Source organism: Rhinoderma darwinii, chromosome 3, assembly GCF_050947455.1.
Source record: "Rhinoderma darwinii isolate aRhiDar2 chromosome 3, aRhiDar2.hap1, whole genome shotgun sequence".
Taxonomy (NCBI): Eukaryota; Metazoa; Chordata; class Amphibia; order Anura; family Rhinodermatidae; genus Rhinoderma; species Rhinoderma darwinii.
Genome location: NC_134689.1, coordinates 412,746,297 through 412,759,030, shown reverse-complemented (window position 1 = coordinate 412,759,030; position 12,734 = coordinate 412,746,297). Strand labels below are relative to the sequence as shown.

The following is a 12,734-nucleotide window of genomic DNA, read 5'->3' as shown; positions in this document are numbered from 1 at the left end:
ATAATCTGAAGGTCGTGAGTTTGATCCTCACACGAGGCACTGTTCAGTGAGTTTTTGTCTTCCTCCATTCATGCAGGAAATCGGGTATTTCTGCCGAAACGTTTTTAATATATGAGGAAAGTGTTGTTGATTTCCTTGTCATTTTTGAGTGAGTAGAAGAGATGGGAATGATTTGAGCTTTAAATCCAAAATAGGATCTTGCCTAAAAAGAAACAATATTAAAGCAAAGTCCCAATCAGATTGGGTGAAATAGTCTGATGGTTTCTTATTTATTGGCGAAACTAGTTCATTAAAAAAAGGAAAATGAGCCAAACTGACAGGATAAAGGGGTTGTTGACTTGGAGTGAGAAGGGAACAATAGGAATTATTTGAGTTTTCAAGCTCAAATATAATCTGGTGAAAAGAGGAGGAATGGGTAAACAAAGATAAGTTAGAATTTATGGCCACAAAGAGCACTTTTATCCTATAACGCTCAACCTTTGAAAGTGCAAGACTAGTAAAAGGTTTTTTCCCATACCGGGAGTCGAACCCGGGCCACCTGGGTGAAAACCAGGAATCCTAACCGCTAGACCATATGGGAGCAGTTATTAAGTATAATGAGTCATGGACTAAGAAAAAGTGGGAATAAAGAAAATATATATATATTTTTTCATTTTGCCGCTTTGAGCTTGTCTACAAACATCTGGTGGTTGCCTCGTTAGCGCAGTAGTAAGCGTGTCAGTCTCATAATCTGAAGGTCGTGAGTTTGATCCTCACACGAGGCACTGTTCAGTGAGTTTTTGTCTTCCTCCATTCATGCAGGAAATCGGGTATTTCTGCCGAAACGTTTTTAATATATGAGGAAAGTGTTGTTGATTTCCTTGTCATTTTTGAGTGAGTAGAAGAGATGGGAATGATTTGAGCTTTAAATCCAAAATAGGATCTTGCCTAAAAAGAAACAATATTAAAGCAAAGTCCCAATCAGATTGGGTGAAATAGTCTGATGGTTTCTTATTTATTGGCGAAACTAGTTCATTAAAAAAAGGAAAATGAGCCAAACTGACAGGATAAAGGGGTTGTTGACTTGGAGTGAGAAGGGAACAATAGGAATTATTTGAGTTTTCAAGCTCAAATATAATCTGGTGAAAAGAGGAGGAATGGGTAAACAAAGATAAGTTAGAATTTATGGCCACAAAGGGCACTTTTATCCTATAACGCTCAACCTTTGAAAGTGCAAGACTAGTAAAAGGTTTTTTCCCATACCGGGAGTCGAACCCGGGCCACCTGGGTGAAAACCAGGAATCCTAACCGCTAGACCATATGGGAGCAGTTATTAAGTATAATGAGTCATGGACTAAGAAAAAGTGGGAATAAAGAAAATATATATATATTTTTTCATTTTGCCGCTTTGAGCTTGTCTACAAACATCTGGTGGTTGCCTCGTTAGCGCAGTAGTAAGCGTGTCAGTCTCATAATCTGAAGGTCGTGAGTTTGATCCTCACACGAGGCACTGTTCAGTGAGTTTTTGTCTTCCTCCATTCATGCAGGAAATCGGGTATTTCTGCCGAAACGTTCTTAATATATGAGGAAAGTGTTGTTGATTTCCTTGTCATTTTTGAGTGAGTAGAAGAGATGGGAATGATTTGAGCTTTAAATCCAAAATAGGATCTTGCCTAAAAAGAAACAATATTAAAGCAAAGTCCCAATCAGATTGGGTGAAATAGTCTGATGGTTTCTTATTTATTGGCGAAACTAGTTCATTAAAAAAAGGAAAATGAGCCAAACTGACAGGATAAAGGGGTTGTTGACTTGGAGTGAGAAGGGAACAATAGGAATTATTTGAGTTTTCAAGCTCAAATATAATCTGGTGAAAAGAGGAGGAATGGGTAAACAAAGATAAGTTAGAATTTATGGCCACAAAGAGCACTTTTATCCTATAACGCTCAACCTTTGAAAGTGCAAGACTAGTAAAAGGTTTTTTCCCATACCGGGAGTCGAACCCGGGCCACCTGGGTGAAAACCAGGAATCCTAACCGCTAGACCATATGGGAGCAGTTATTAAGTATAATGAGTCATGGACTAAGAAAAAGTGGGAATAAAGAAAATATATATATATTTTTTCATTTTGCCGCTTTGAGCTTGTCTACAAACATCTGGTGGTTGCCTCGTTAGCGCAGTAGTAAGCGTGTCAGTCTCATAATCTGAAGGTCGTGAGTTTGATCCTCACACGAGGCACTGTTCAGTGAGTTTTTGTCTTCCTCCATTCATGCAGGAAATCGGGTATTTCTGCCGAAACGTTTTTAATATATGAGGAAAGTGTTGTTGATTTCCTTGTCATTTTTGAGTGAGTAGAAGAGATGGGAATGATTTGAGCTTTAAATCCAAAATAGGATCTTGCCTAAAAAGAAACAATATTAAAGCAAAGTCCCAATCAGATTGGGTGAAATAGTCTGATGGTTTCTTATTTATTGGCGAAACTAGTTCATTAAAAAAAGGAAAATGAGCCAAACTGACAGGATAAAGGGGTTGTTGACTTGGAGTGAGAAGGGAACAATAGGAATTATTTGAGTTTTCAAGCTCAAATATAATCTGGTGAAAAGAGGAGGAATGGGTAAACAAAGATAAGTTAGAATTTATGGCCACAAAGAGCACTTTTATCCTATAACGCTCAACCTTTGAAAGTGCAAGACTAGTAAAAGGTTTTTTCCCATACCGGGAGTCGAACCCGGGCCACCTGGGTGAAAACCAGGAATCCTAACCGCTAGACCATATGGGAGCAGTTATTAAGTATAATGAGTCATGGACTAAGAAAAAGTGGGAATAAAGAAAATATATATATATTTTTTCATTTTGCCGCTTTGAGCTTGTCTACAAACATCTGGTGGTTGCCTCGTTAGCGCAGTAGTAAGCGTGTCAGTCTCATAATCTGAAGGTCGTGAGTTTGATCCTCACACGAGGCACTGTTCAGTGAGTTTTTGTCTTCCTCCATTCATGCAGGAAATCGGGTATTTCTGCCGAAACGTTTTTAATATATGAGGAAAGTGTTGTTGATTTCCTTGTCATTTTTGAGTGAGTAGAAGAGATGGGAATGATTTGAGCTTTAAATCCAAAATAGGATCTTGCCTAAAAAGAAACAATATTAAAGCAAAGTCCCAATCAGATTGGGTGAAATAGTCTGATGGTTTCTTATTTATTGGCGAAACTAGTTCATTAAAAAAAGGAAAATGAGCCAAACTGACAGGATAAAGGGGTTGTTGACTTGGAGTGAGAAGGGAACAATAGGAATTATTTGAGTTTTCAAGCTCAAATATAATCTGGTGAAAAGAGGAGGAATGGGTAAACAAAGATAAGTTAGAATTTATGGCCACAAAGAGCACTTTTATCCTATAACGCTCAACCTTTGAAAGTGCAAGACTAGTAAAAGGTTTTTTCCCATACCAGGAGTCGAACCCGGGCCACCTGGGTGAAAACCAGGAATCCTAACCGCTAGACCATATGGGAGCAGTTATTAAGTATAATGAGTCATGGACTAAGAAAAAGTGGGAATAAAGAAAATATATATATATTTTTTCATTTTGCCGCTTTGAGCTTGTCTACAAACATCTGGTGGTTGCCTCGTTAGCGCAGTAGGAAGCGTGTCAGTCTCATAATCTGAAGGTCGTGAGTTTGATCCTCACACGAGGCACTGTTCAGTGAGTTTTTGTCTTCCTCCATTCATGCAGGAAATCGGGTATTTCTGCCGAAACGTTTTTAATATATGAGGAAAGTGTTGTTGATTTCCTTGTCATTTTTGAGTGAGTAGAAGAGATGGGAATGATTTGAGCTTTAAATCCAAAATAGGATCTTGCCTAAAAAGAAACAATATTAAAGCAAAGTCCCAATCAGATTGGGTGAAATAGTCTGATGGTTTCTTATTTATTGGCAAAACTAGTTCATTAAAAAAAGGAAAATGAGCCAAACTGACAGGATAAAGGGGTTGTTGACTTGGAGTGAGAAGGGAACAATAGGAATTATTTGAGTTTTAAAGCTCAAATATAATCTGGTGAAAAGAGGAGGAATGGGTAAACAAAGATAAGTTAGAATTTATGGCCACAAAGAGCACTTTTATCCTATAACGCTCAACCTTTGAAAGTGCAAGACTAGTAAAAGGTTTTTTCCCATACCGGGAGTCGAACCCAGGCCACCTGGGTGAAAACCAGGAATCCTAACCGCTAGACCATATGGGAGCAGTTATTAAGTATAATGAGTCATGGACTAAAAAAAAGTGGGAATAAAGAAAATATATATATATTTTTTTATTTTGCCGCTTTGAGCTTGTCTACAAACATCTGGTGGTTGCCTCGTTAGCGCAGTAGGAAGCGTGTCAGTCTCATAATCTGAAGGTCGTGAGTTCGATCCTCACACGAGGCACTGTTCAGTGAGTTTTTGTCTTCCTCCATTCATGCAGGAAATCGGGTATTTCTGCCGAAACGTTTTTAATATATGAGGAAAGTGTTGTTGATTTCCTTGTCATTTTTGAGTGAGTAGAAGAGATGGGAATGATTTGAGCTTTAAATCCAAAATAGGATCTTGCCTAAAAAGAAACAATATTAAAGCAAAGTCCCAATCAGATTGGGTGAAATAGTCTGATGGTTTCTTATTTATTGGCGAAACTAGTTCATTAAAAAAAGGAAAATGAGCCAAACTGACAGGATAAAGGGGTTGTTGACTTGGAGTGAGAAGGGAACAATAGGAATTATTTGAGTTTTCAAGCTCAAATATAATCTGGTGAAAAGAGGAGGAATGGGTAAACAAAGATAAGTTAGAATTTATGGCCACAAAGAGCACTTTTATCCTATAACGCTCAACCTTTGAAAGTGCAAGACTAGTAAAAGGTTTTTTCCCATACCAGGAGTCGAACCCGGGCCACCTGGGTGAAAACCAGGAATCCTAACCGCTAGACCATATGGGAGCAGTTATTAAGTATAATGAGTCATGGACTAAGAAAAAGTGGGAATAAAGAAAATATATATATATTTTTTCATTTTGCCGCTTTGAGCTTGTCTACAAACATCTGGTGGTTGCCTCGTTAGCGCAGTAGGAAGCGTGTCAGTCTCATAATCTGAAGGTCGTGAGTTTGATCCTCACACGAGGCACTGTTCAGTGAGTTTTTGTCTTCCTCCATTCATGCAGGAAATCGGGTATTTCTGCCGAAACGTTTTTAATATATGAGGAAAGTGTTGTTGATTTCCTTGTCATTTTTGAGTGAGTAGAAGAGATGGGAATGATTTGAGCTTTAAATCCAAAATAGGATCTTGCCTAAAAAGAAACAATATTAAAGCAAAGTCCCAATCAGATTGGGTGAAATAGTCTGATGGTTTCTTATTTATTGGCGAAACTAGTTCATTAAAAAAAGGAAAATTAGCCAAACTGACAGGATAAAGGGGTTGTTGACTTGGAGTGAGAAGGGAACAATAGGAATTATTTGAGTTTTCAAGCTCAAATATAATCTGGTGAAAAGAGGAGGAATGGGTAAACAAAGATAAGTTAGAATTTATGGCCACAAAGAGCACTTTTATCCTATAACGCTCAACCTTTGAAAGTGCAAGACTAGTAAAAGGTTTTTTCCCATACCGGGAGTCGAACCCAGGCGAAAACCAGGAATCCTAACCGCTAGACCATATGGGAGCAGTTTTTAAGTTTAATGAGTCATGGACTAAGAAAAAGTGGGAATAAAGAAAATATATATATTTTTTTTCATTTTGCCGCTTTGAGCTTGTTTACAAACATCTGGTGGTTGCCTCGTTAGCGCAGTAGGAAGCGTGTCAGTCTCATAATCTGAAGGTCGTGAGTTCGATCCTCACACGAGGCACTGTTCAGTGAGTTTTTGTCTTCCTCCATTCATGCAGGAAATCGGGTATTTCTGCCGAAACGTTTTTAATATATGAGGAAAGTGTTGTTGATTTCCTTGTCATTTTTGAGTGAGTAGAAGAGATGGGAATGATTTGAGCTTTAAATCCAAAATAGGATCTTGCCTAAAAAGAAACAATATTAAAGCAAAGTCCCAATCAGATTGGGTGAAATAGTCTGATGGTTTCTTATTTATTGGCGAAACTAGTTCATTAAAAAAAGGAAAATGAGCCAAACTGACAGGATAAAGGGGTTGTTGACTTGGAGTGAGAAGGGAACAATAGGAATTATTTGAGTTTTCAAGCTCAAATATAATCTGGTGAAAAGAGGAGGAATGGGTAAACAAAGATAAGTTAGAATTTATGGCCACAAAGGGCACTTTTATCCTATAACGCTCAACCTTTGAAAGTGCAAGACTAGTAAAAGGTTTTTTCCCATACCGGGAGTCGAACCCGGGCCACCTGGGTGAAAACCAGGAATCCTAACCGCTAGACCATATGGGAGCAGTTATTAAGTATAATGAGTCATGGACTAAGAAAAAGTGGGAATAAAGAAAATATATATATATTTTTTCATTTTGCCGCTTTGAGCTTGTCTACAAACATCTGGTGGTTGCCTCGTTAGCGCAGTAGTAAGCGTGTCAGTCTCATAATCTGAAGGTCGTGAGTTTGATCCTCACACGAGGCACTGTTCAGTGAGTTTTTGTCTTCCTCCATTCATGCAGGAAATCGGGTATTTCTGCCGAAACGTTTTTAATATATGAGGAAAGTGTTGTTGATTTCCTTGTCATTTTTGAGTGAGTAGAAGAGATGGGAATGATTTGAGCTTTAAATCCAAAATAGGATCTTGCCTAAAAAGAAACAATATTAAAGCAAAGTCCCAATCAGATTGGGTGAAATAGTCTGATGGTTTCTTATTTATTGGCGAAACTAGTTCATTAAAAAAAGGAAAATGAGCCAAACTGACAGGATAAAGGGGTTGTTGACTTGGAGTGAGAAGGGAACAATAGGAATTATTTGAGTTTTCAAGCTCAAATATAATCTGGTGAAAAGAGGAGGAATGGGTAAACAAAGATAAGCTAGAATTTATGGCCACAAAGAGCACTTTTATCCTATAACGCTCAACCTTTGAAAGTGCAAGACTAGTAAAAGGTTTTTTCCCATACCGGGAGTCGAACCCGGGCCACCTGGGTGAAAACCAGGAATCCTAACCGCTAGACCATATGGGAGCAGTTATTAAGTATAATGAGTCATGGACTAAGAAAAAGTGGGAATAAAGAAAATATATATATATTTTTTCATTTTGCCGCTTTGAGCTTGTCTACAAACATCTGGTGGTTGCCTCGTTAGCGCAGTAGTAAGCGTGTCAGTCTCATAATCTGAAGGTCGTGAGTTTGATCCTCACACGAGGCACTGTTCAGTGAGTTTTTGTCTTCCTCCATTCATGCAGGAAATCGGGTATTTCTGCCGAAACGTTTTTAATATATGAGGAAAGTGTTGTTGATTTCCTTGTCATTTTTGAGTGAGTAGAAGAGATGGGAATGATTTGAGCTTTAAATCCAAAATAGGATCTTGCCTAAAAAGAAACAATATTAAAGCAAAGTCCCAATCAGATTGGGTGAAATAGTCTGATGGTTTCTTATTTATTGGCGAAACTAGTTCATTAAAAAAAGGAAAATGAGCCAAACTGACAGGATAAAGGGGTTGTTGACTTGGAGTGAGAAGGGAACAATAGGAATTATTTGAGTTTTCAAGCTCAAATATAATCTGGTGAAAAGAGGAGGAATGGGTAAACAAAGATAAGTTAGAATTTATGGCCACAAAGAGCACTTTTATCCTATAACGCTCAACCTTTGAAAGTGCAAGACTAGTAAAAGGTTTTTTCCCATACCGGGAGTCGAACCCGGGCCACCTGGGTGAAAACCAGGAATCCTAACCGCTAGACCATATGGGAGCAGTTATTAAGTATAATGAGTCATGGACTAAGAAAAAGTGGGAATAAAGAAAATATATATATATTTTTTCATTTTGCCGCTTTGAGCTTGTCTACAAACATCTGGTGGTTGCCTCGTTAGCGCAGTAGTAAGCGTGTCAGTCTCATAATCTGAAGGTCGTGAGTTTGATCCTCACACGAGGCACTGTTCAGTGAGTTTTTGTCTTCCTCCATTCATGCAGGAAATCGGGTATTTCTGCCGAAACGTTTTTAATATATGAGGAAAGTGTTGTTGATTTCCTTGTCATTTTTGAGTGAGTAGAAGAGATGGGAATGATTTGAGCTTTAAATCCAAAATAGGATCTTGCCTAAAAAGAAACAATATTAAAGCAAAGTCCCAATCAGATTGGGTGAAATAGTCTGATGGTTTCTTATTTATTGGCGAAACTAGTTCATTAAAAAAAGGAAAATGAGCCAAACTGACAGGATAAAGGGGTTGTTGACTTGGAGTGAGAAGGGAACAATAGGAATTATTTGAGTTTTCAAGCTCAAATATAATCTGGTGAAAAGAGGAGGAATGGGTAAACAAAGATAAGTTAGAATTTATGGCCACAAAGAGCACTTTTATCCTATAACGCTCAACCTTTGAAAGTGCAAGACTAGTAAAAGGTTTTTTCCCATACCGGGAGTCGAACCCGGGCCACCTGGGTGAAAACCAGGAATCCTAACCGCTAGACCATATGGGAGCAGTTATTAAGTATAATGAGTCATGGACTAAGAAAAAGTGGGAATAAAGAAAATATATATATATTTTTTCATTTTGCCGCTTTGAGCTTGTCTACAAACATCTGGTGGTTGCCTCGTTAGCGCAGTAGGAAGCGTGTCAGTCTCATAATCTGAAGGTCGTGAGTTTGATCCTCACACGAGGCACTGTTCAGTGAGTTTTTGTCTTCCTCCATTCATGCAGGAAATCGGGTATTTCTGCCGAAACGTTTTTAATATATGAGGAAAGTGTTGTTGATTTCCTTGTCATTTTTGAGTGAGTAGAAGAGATGGGAATGATTTGAGCTTTAAATCCAAAATAGGATCTTGCCTAAAAAGAAACAATATTAAAGCAAAGTCCCAATCAGATTGGGTGAAATAGTCTGATGGTTTCTTATTTATTGGCAAAACTAGTTCATTAAAAAAAGGAAAATGAGCCAAACTGACAGGATAAAGGGGTTGTTGACTTGGAGTGAGAAGGGAACAATAGGAATTATTTGAGTTTTAAAGCTCAAATATAATCTGGTGAAAAGAGGAGGAATGGGTAAACAAAGATAAGTTAGAATTTATGGCCACAAAGAGCACTTTTATCCTATAACGCTCAACCTTTGAAAGTGCAAGACTAGTAAAAGGTTTTTTCCCATACCGGGAGTCGAACCCAGGCCACCTGGGTGAAAACCAGGAATCCTAACCGCTAGACCATATGGGAGCAGTTATTAAGTATAATGAGTCATGGACTAAAAAAAAGTGGGAATAAAGAAAATATATATATATTTTTTTATTTTGCCGCTTTGAGCTTGTCTACAAACATCTGGTGGTTGCCTCGTTAGCGCAGTAGGAAGCGTGTCAGTCTCATAATCTGAAGGTCGTGAGTTCGATCCTCACACGAGGCACTGTTCAGTGAGTTTTTGTCTTCCTCCATTCATGCAGGAAATCGGGTATTTCTGCCGAAACGTTTTTAATATATGAGGAAAGTGTTGTTGATTTCCTTGTCATTTTTGAGTGAGTAGAAGAGATGGGAATGATTTGAGCTTTAAATCCAAAATAGGATCTTGCCTAAAAAGAAACAATATTAAAGCAAAGTCCCAATCAGATTGGGTGAAATAGTCTGATGGTTTCTTATTTATTGGCGAAACTAGTTCATTAAAAAAAGGAAAATGAGCCAAACTGACAGGATAAAGGGGTTGTTGACTTGGAGTGAGAAGGGAACAATAGGAATTATTTGAGTTTTCAAGCTCAAATATAATCTGGTGAAAAGAGGAGGAATGGGTAAACAAAGATAAGTTAGAATTTATGGCCACAAAGAGCACTTTTATCCTATAACGCTCAACCTTTGAAAGTGCAAGACTAGTAAAAGGTTTTTTCCCATACCAGGAGTCGAACCCGGGCCACCTGGGTGAAAACCAGGAATCCTAACCGCTAGACCATATGGGAGCAGTTATTAAGTATAATGAGTCATGGACTAAGAAAAAGTGGGAATAAAGAAAATATATATATATTTTTTCATTTTGCCGCTTTGAGCTTGTCTACAAACATCTGGTGGTTGCCTCGTTAGCGCAGTAGGAAGCGTGTCAGTCTCATAATCTGAAGGTCGTGAGTTTGATCCTCACACGAGGCACTGTTCAGTGAGTTTTTGTCTTCCTCCATTCATGCAGGAAATCGGGTATTTCTGCCGAAACGTTTTTAATATATGAGGAAAGTGTTGTTGATTTCCTTGTCATTTTTGAGTGAGTAGAAGAGATGGGAATGATTTGAGCTTTAAATCCAAAATAGGATCTTGCCTAAAAAGAAACAATATTAAAGCAAAGTCCCAATCAGATTGGGTGAAATAGTCTGATGGTTTCTTATTTATTGGCGAAACTAGTTCATTAAAAAAAGGAAAATTAGCCAAACTGACAGGATAAAGGGGTTGTTGACTTGGAGTGAGAAGGGAACAATAGGAATTATTTGAGTTTTCAAGCTCAAATATAATCTGGTGAAAAGAGGAGGAATGGGTAAACAAAGATAAGTTAGAATTTATGGCCACAAAGAGCACTTTTATCCTATAACGCTCAACCTTTGAAAGTGCAAGACTAGTAAAAGGTTTTTTCCCATACCGGGAGTCGAACCCAGGCGAAAACCAGGAATCCTAACCGCTAGACCATATGGGAGCAGTTTTTAAGTTTAATGAGTCATGGACTAAGAAAAAGTGGGAATAAAGAAAATATATATATTTTTTTTCATTTTGCCGCTTTGAGCTTGTTTACAAACATCTGGTGGTTGCCTCGTTAGCGCAGTAGGAAGCGTGTCAGTCTCATAATCTGAAGGTCGTGAGTTCGATCCTCACACGAGGCACTGTTCAGTGAGTTTTTGTCTTCCTCCATTCATGCAGGAAATCGGGTATTTCTGCCGAAACGTTTTTAATATATGAGGAAAGTGTTGTTGATTTCCTTGTCATTTTTGAGTGAGTAGAAGAGATGGGAATGATTTGAGCTTTAAATCCAAAATAGGATCTTGCCTAAAAAGAAACAATATTAAAGCAAAGTCCCAATCAGATTGGGTGAAATAGTCTGATGGTTTCTTATTTATTGGCGAAACTAGTTCATTAAAAAAAGGAAAATGAGCCAAACTGACAGGATAAAGGGGTTGTTGACTTGGAGTGAGAAGGGAACAATAGGAATTATTTGAGTTTTCAAGCTCAAATATAATCTGGTGAAAAGAGGAGGAATGGGTAAACAAAGATAAGTTAGAATTTATGGCCACAAAGAGCACTTTTATCCCATAACGCTCAACCTTTGAAAGTGCAAGACTAGTAAAAGGTTTTTCCCATACCGGGAGTCGAACCCGGGCCACCTGGGTGAAAACCAGGAATCCTAACCGCTAGACCATATGGGAGCAGTTATTAAGTATAATGAGTCATGGACTAAGAAAAAGTGGGAATAAAGAAAATATATATATATTTTTTCATTTTGCCGCTTTGAGCTTGTCTACAAACATCTGGTGGTTGCCTCGTTAGCGCAGTAGGAAGCGTGTCAGTCTCATAATCTGAAGGTTGTGAGTTCGATCCTCACACGAGGCACTGTTCAGTGAGTTTTTGTCTTCGTCCATTCATGCAGGAAATCGGGTATTTCTGCCGAAACGTTTTTAATATATGAGGAAAGTGTTGTTGATTTCCTTGTCATTTTTGAGTGAGTAGAAGAGATGGGAATGATTTGAGCTTTAAATCCAAAATAGGATCTTGCCTAAAAAGAAACAATATTAAAGCAAAGTCCCAATCAGATTGGGTGAAATAGTCTGATGGTTTCTTATTTATTGGCGAAACTAGTTCATTAAAAAAAGGAAAATGAGCCAAACTGACAGGATAAAGGGGTTGTTGACTTGGAGTGAGAAGGGAACAATAGGAATTATTTGAGTTTTCAAGCTCAAATATAATCTGGTGAAAAGAGGAGGAATGGGTAAACAAAGATAAGTTAGAATTTATGGCCACAAAGAGCACTTTTATCCCATAACGCTCAACCTTTGAAAGTGCAAGACTAGTAAAAGGTTTTTCCCATACCGGGAGTCGAACCCGGGCCACCTGGGTGAAAACCAGGAATCCTAACCGCTAGACCATATGGGAGCAGTTATTAAGTATAATGAGTCATGGACTAAGAAAAAGTGGGAATAAAGAAAATATATATATATTTTTTCATTTTGCCGCTTTGAGATTGTCTACAAACATCTGGTGGTTGCCTCGTTAGCGCAGTAGGAAGCGTGTCAGTCTCATAATCTGAAGGTTGTGAGTTCGATCCTCACACGAGGCACTTTTCAGTGAGTTTTTGTCTTCGTCCATTCATGCAGGAAATCGGGTATTTCTGCCGAAACGTTTTTAATATATGAGGAAAGTGTTGTTGATTTCCTTGTCATTTTTGAGTGAGTAGAAGAGATGGGAATGATTTGAGCTTTAAATCCAAAATAGGATCTTGCCTAAAAAGAAACAATATTAAAGCAAAGTCCCAATCAGATTGGGTGAAATAGTCTGATGGTTTCTTATTTATTGGCGAAACTAGTTCATTAAAAAAAGGAAAATGAGCCAAACTGACAGGATAAAGGGGTTGTTGACTTGGAGTGAGAAGGGAACAATAGGAATTATTTGAGTTTTCAAGCTCAAATATAATCTGGTGAAAAGAGGAGGAATGGGTAAACAAAGATAA

The 12,734-nt window shown here is 38.1% G+C and overlaps 21 non-coding genes across 21 annotated transcripts; 6 read left to right on the top strand and 15 right to left on the bottom strand.

The window, feature by feature from the left end:
* Window positions 1-508: 508 nt before the first annotated feature.
* TRNAE-UUC (transfer RNA glutamic acid (anticodon UUC)) lies at window positions 509-580 on the bottom strand. The gene has a single exon. It is a non-coding gene; the product is annotated as a tRNA-Glu (tRNA).
* Window positions 581-1,233: 653 nt separating this feature from the next.
* On the bottom strand, window positions 1,234-1,305 carry TRNAE-UUC (transfer RNA glutamic acid (anticodon UUC)). Its single transcript has one exon. It is a non-coding gene; the product is annotated as a tRNA-Glu (tRNA).
* A 653-nt stretch (window positions 1,306-1,958) lies between these two features.
* On the bottom strand, window positions 1,959-2,030 carry TRNAE-UUC (transfer RNA glutamic acid (anticodon UUC)). The gene has a single exon. It is a non-coding gene; the product is annotated as a tRNA-Glu (tRNA).
* A 653-nt stretch (window positions 2,031-2,683) lies between these two features.
* Window positions 2,684-2,755, bottom strand: TRNAE-UUC (transfer RNA glutamic acid (anticodon UUC)). Its single transcript has one exon. It is a non-coding gene; the product is annotated as a tRNA-Glu (tRNA).
* Window positions 2,756-3,408: 653 nt separating this feature from the next.
* Window positions 3,409-3,480, bottom strand: TRNAE-UUC (transfer RNA glutamic acid (anticodon UUC)). Its single transcript has one exon. It is a non-coding gene; the product is annotated as a tRNA-Glu (tRNA).
* Window positions 3,481-4,133: 653 nt separating this feature from the next.
* Window positions 4,134-4,205, bottom strand: TRNAE-UUC (transfer RNA glutamic acid (anticodon UUC)). The gene has a single exon. It is a non-coding gene; the product is annotated as a tRNA-Glu (tRNA).
* Window positions 4,206-4,316: 111 nt separating this feature from the next.
* Window positions 4,317-4,389, top strand: TRNAM-CAU (transfer RNA methionine (anticodon CAU)). The gene has a single exon. It is a non-coding gene; the product is annotated as a tRNA-Met (tRNA).
* A 469-nt stretch (window positions 4,390-4,858) lies between these two features.
* Window positions 4,859-4,930, bottom strand: TRNAE-UUC (transfer RNA glutamic acid (anticodon UUC)). Its single transcript has one exon. It is a non-coding gene; the product is annotated as a tRNA-Glu (tRNA).
* An 827-nt stretch (window positions 4,931-5,757) lies between these two features.
* On the top strand, window positions 5,758-5,830 carry TRNAM-CAU (transfer RNA methionine (anticodon CAU)). The gene has a single exon. It is a non-coding gene; the product is annotated as a tRNA-Met (tRNA).
* A 469-nt stretch (window positions 5,831-6,299) lies between these two features.
* Window positions 6,300-6,371, bottom strand: TRNAE-UUC (transfer RNA glutamic acid (anticodon UUC)). The gene has a single exon. It is a non-coding gene; the product is annotated as a tRNA-Glu (tRNA).
* A 653-nt stretch (window positions 6,372-7,024) lies between these two features.
* Window positions 7,025-7,096, bottom strand: TRNAE-UUC (transfer RNA glutamic acid (anticodon UUC)). The gene has a single exon. It is a non-coding gene; the product is annotated as a tRNA-Glu (tRNA).
* A 653-nt stretch (window positions 7,097-7,749) lies between these two features.
* On the bottom strand, window positions 7,750-7,821 carry TRNAE-UUC (transfer RNA glutamic acid (anticodon UUC)). Its single transcript has one exon. It is a non-coding gene; the product is annotated as a tRNA-Glu (tRNA).
* Window positions 7,822-8,474: 653 nt separating this feature from the next.
* Window positions 8,475-8,546, bottom strand: TRNAE-UUC (transfer RNA glutamic acid (anticodon UUC)). The gene has a single exon. It is a non-coding gene; the product is annotated as a tRNA-Glu (tRNA).
* Window positions 8,547-9,199: 653 nt separating this feature from the next.
* On the bottom strand, window positions 9,200-9,271 carry TRNAE-UUC (transfer RNA glutamic acid (anticodon UUC)). Its single transcript has one exon. It is a non-coding gene; the product is annotated as a tRNA-Glu (tRNA).
* A 111-nt stretch (window positions 9,272-9,382) lies between these two features.
* TRNAM-CAU (transfer RNA methionine (anticodon CAU)) lies at window positions 9,383-9,455 on the top strand. The gene has a single exon. It is a non-coding gene; the product is annotated as a tRNA-Met (tRNA).
* A 469-nt stretch (window positions 9,456-9,924) lies between these two features.
* On the bottom strand, window positions 9,925-9,996 carry TRNAE-UUC (transfer RNA glutamic acid (anticodon UUC)). Its single transcript has one exon. It is a non-coding gene; the product is annotated as a tRNA-Glu (tRNA).
* Window positions 9,997-10,823: 827 nt separating this feature from the next.
* TRNAM-CAU (transfer RNA methionine (anticodon CAU)) lies at window positions 10,824-10,896 on the top strand. Its single transcript has one exon. It is a non-coding gene; the product is annotated as a tRNA-Met (tRNA).
* A 468-nt stretch (window positions 10,897-11,364) lies between these two features.
* TRNAE-UUC (transfer RNA glutamic acid (anticodon UUC)) lies at window positions 11,365-11,436 on the bottom strand. The gene has a single exon. It is a non-coding gene; the product is annotated as a tRNA-Glu (tRNA).
* A 111-nt stretch (window positions 11,437-11,547) lies between these two features.
* TRNAM-CAU (transfer RNA methionine (anticodon CAU)) lies at window positions 11,548-11,620 on the top strand. The gene has a single exon. It is a non-coding gene; the product is annotated as a tRNA-Met (tRNA).
* Window positions 11,621-12,088: 468 nt separating this feature from the next.
* Window positions 12,089-12,160, bottom strand: TRNAE-UUC (transfer RNA glutamic acid (anticodon UUC)). The gene has a single exon. It is a non-coding gene; the product is annotated as a tRNA-Glu (tRNA).
* Window positions 12,161-12,271: 111 nt separating this feature from the next.
* Window positions 12,272-12,344, top strand: TRNAM-CAU (transfer RNA methionine (anticodon CAU)). The gene has a single exon. It is a non-coding gene; the product is annotated as a tRNA-Met (tRNA).
* Window positions 12,345-12,734: the final 390 nt, after the last annotated feature.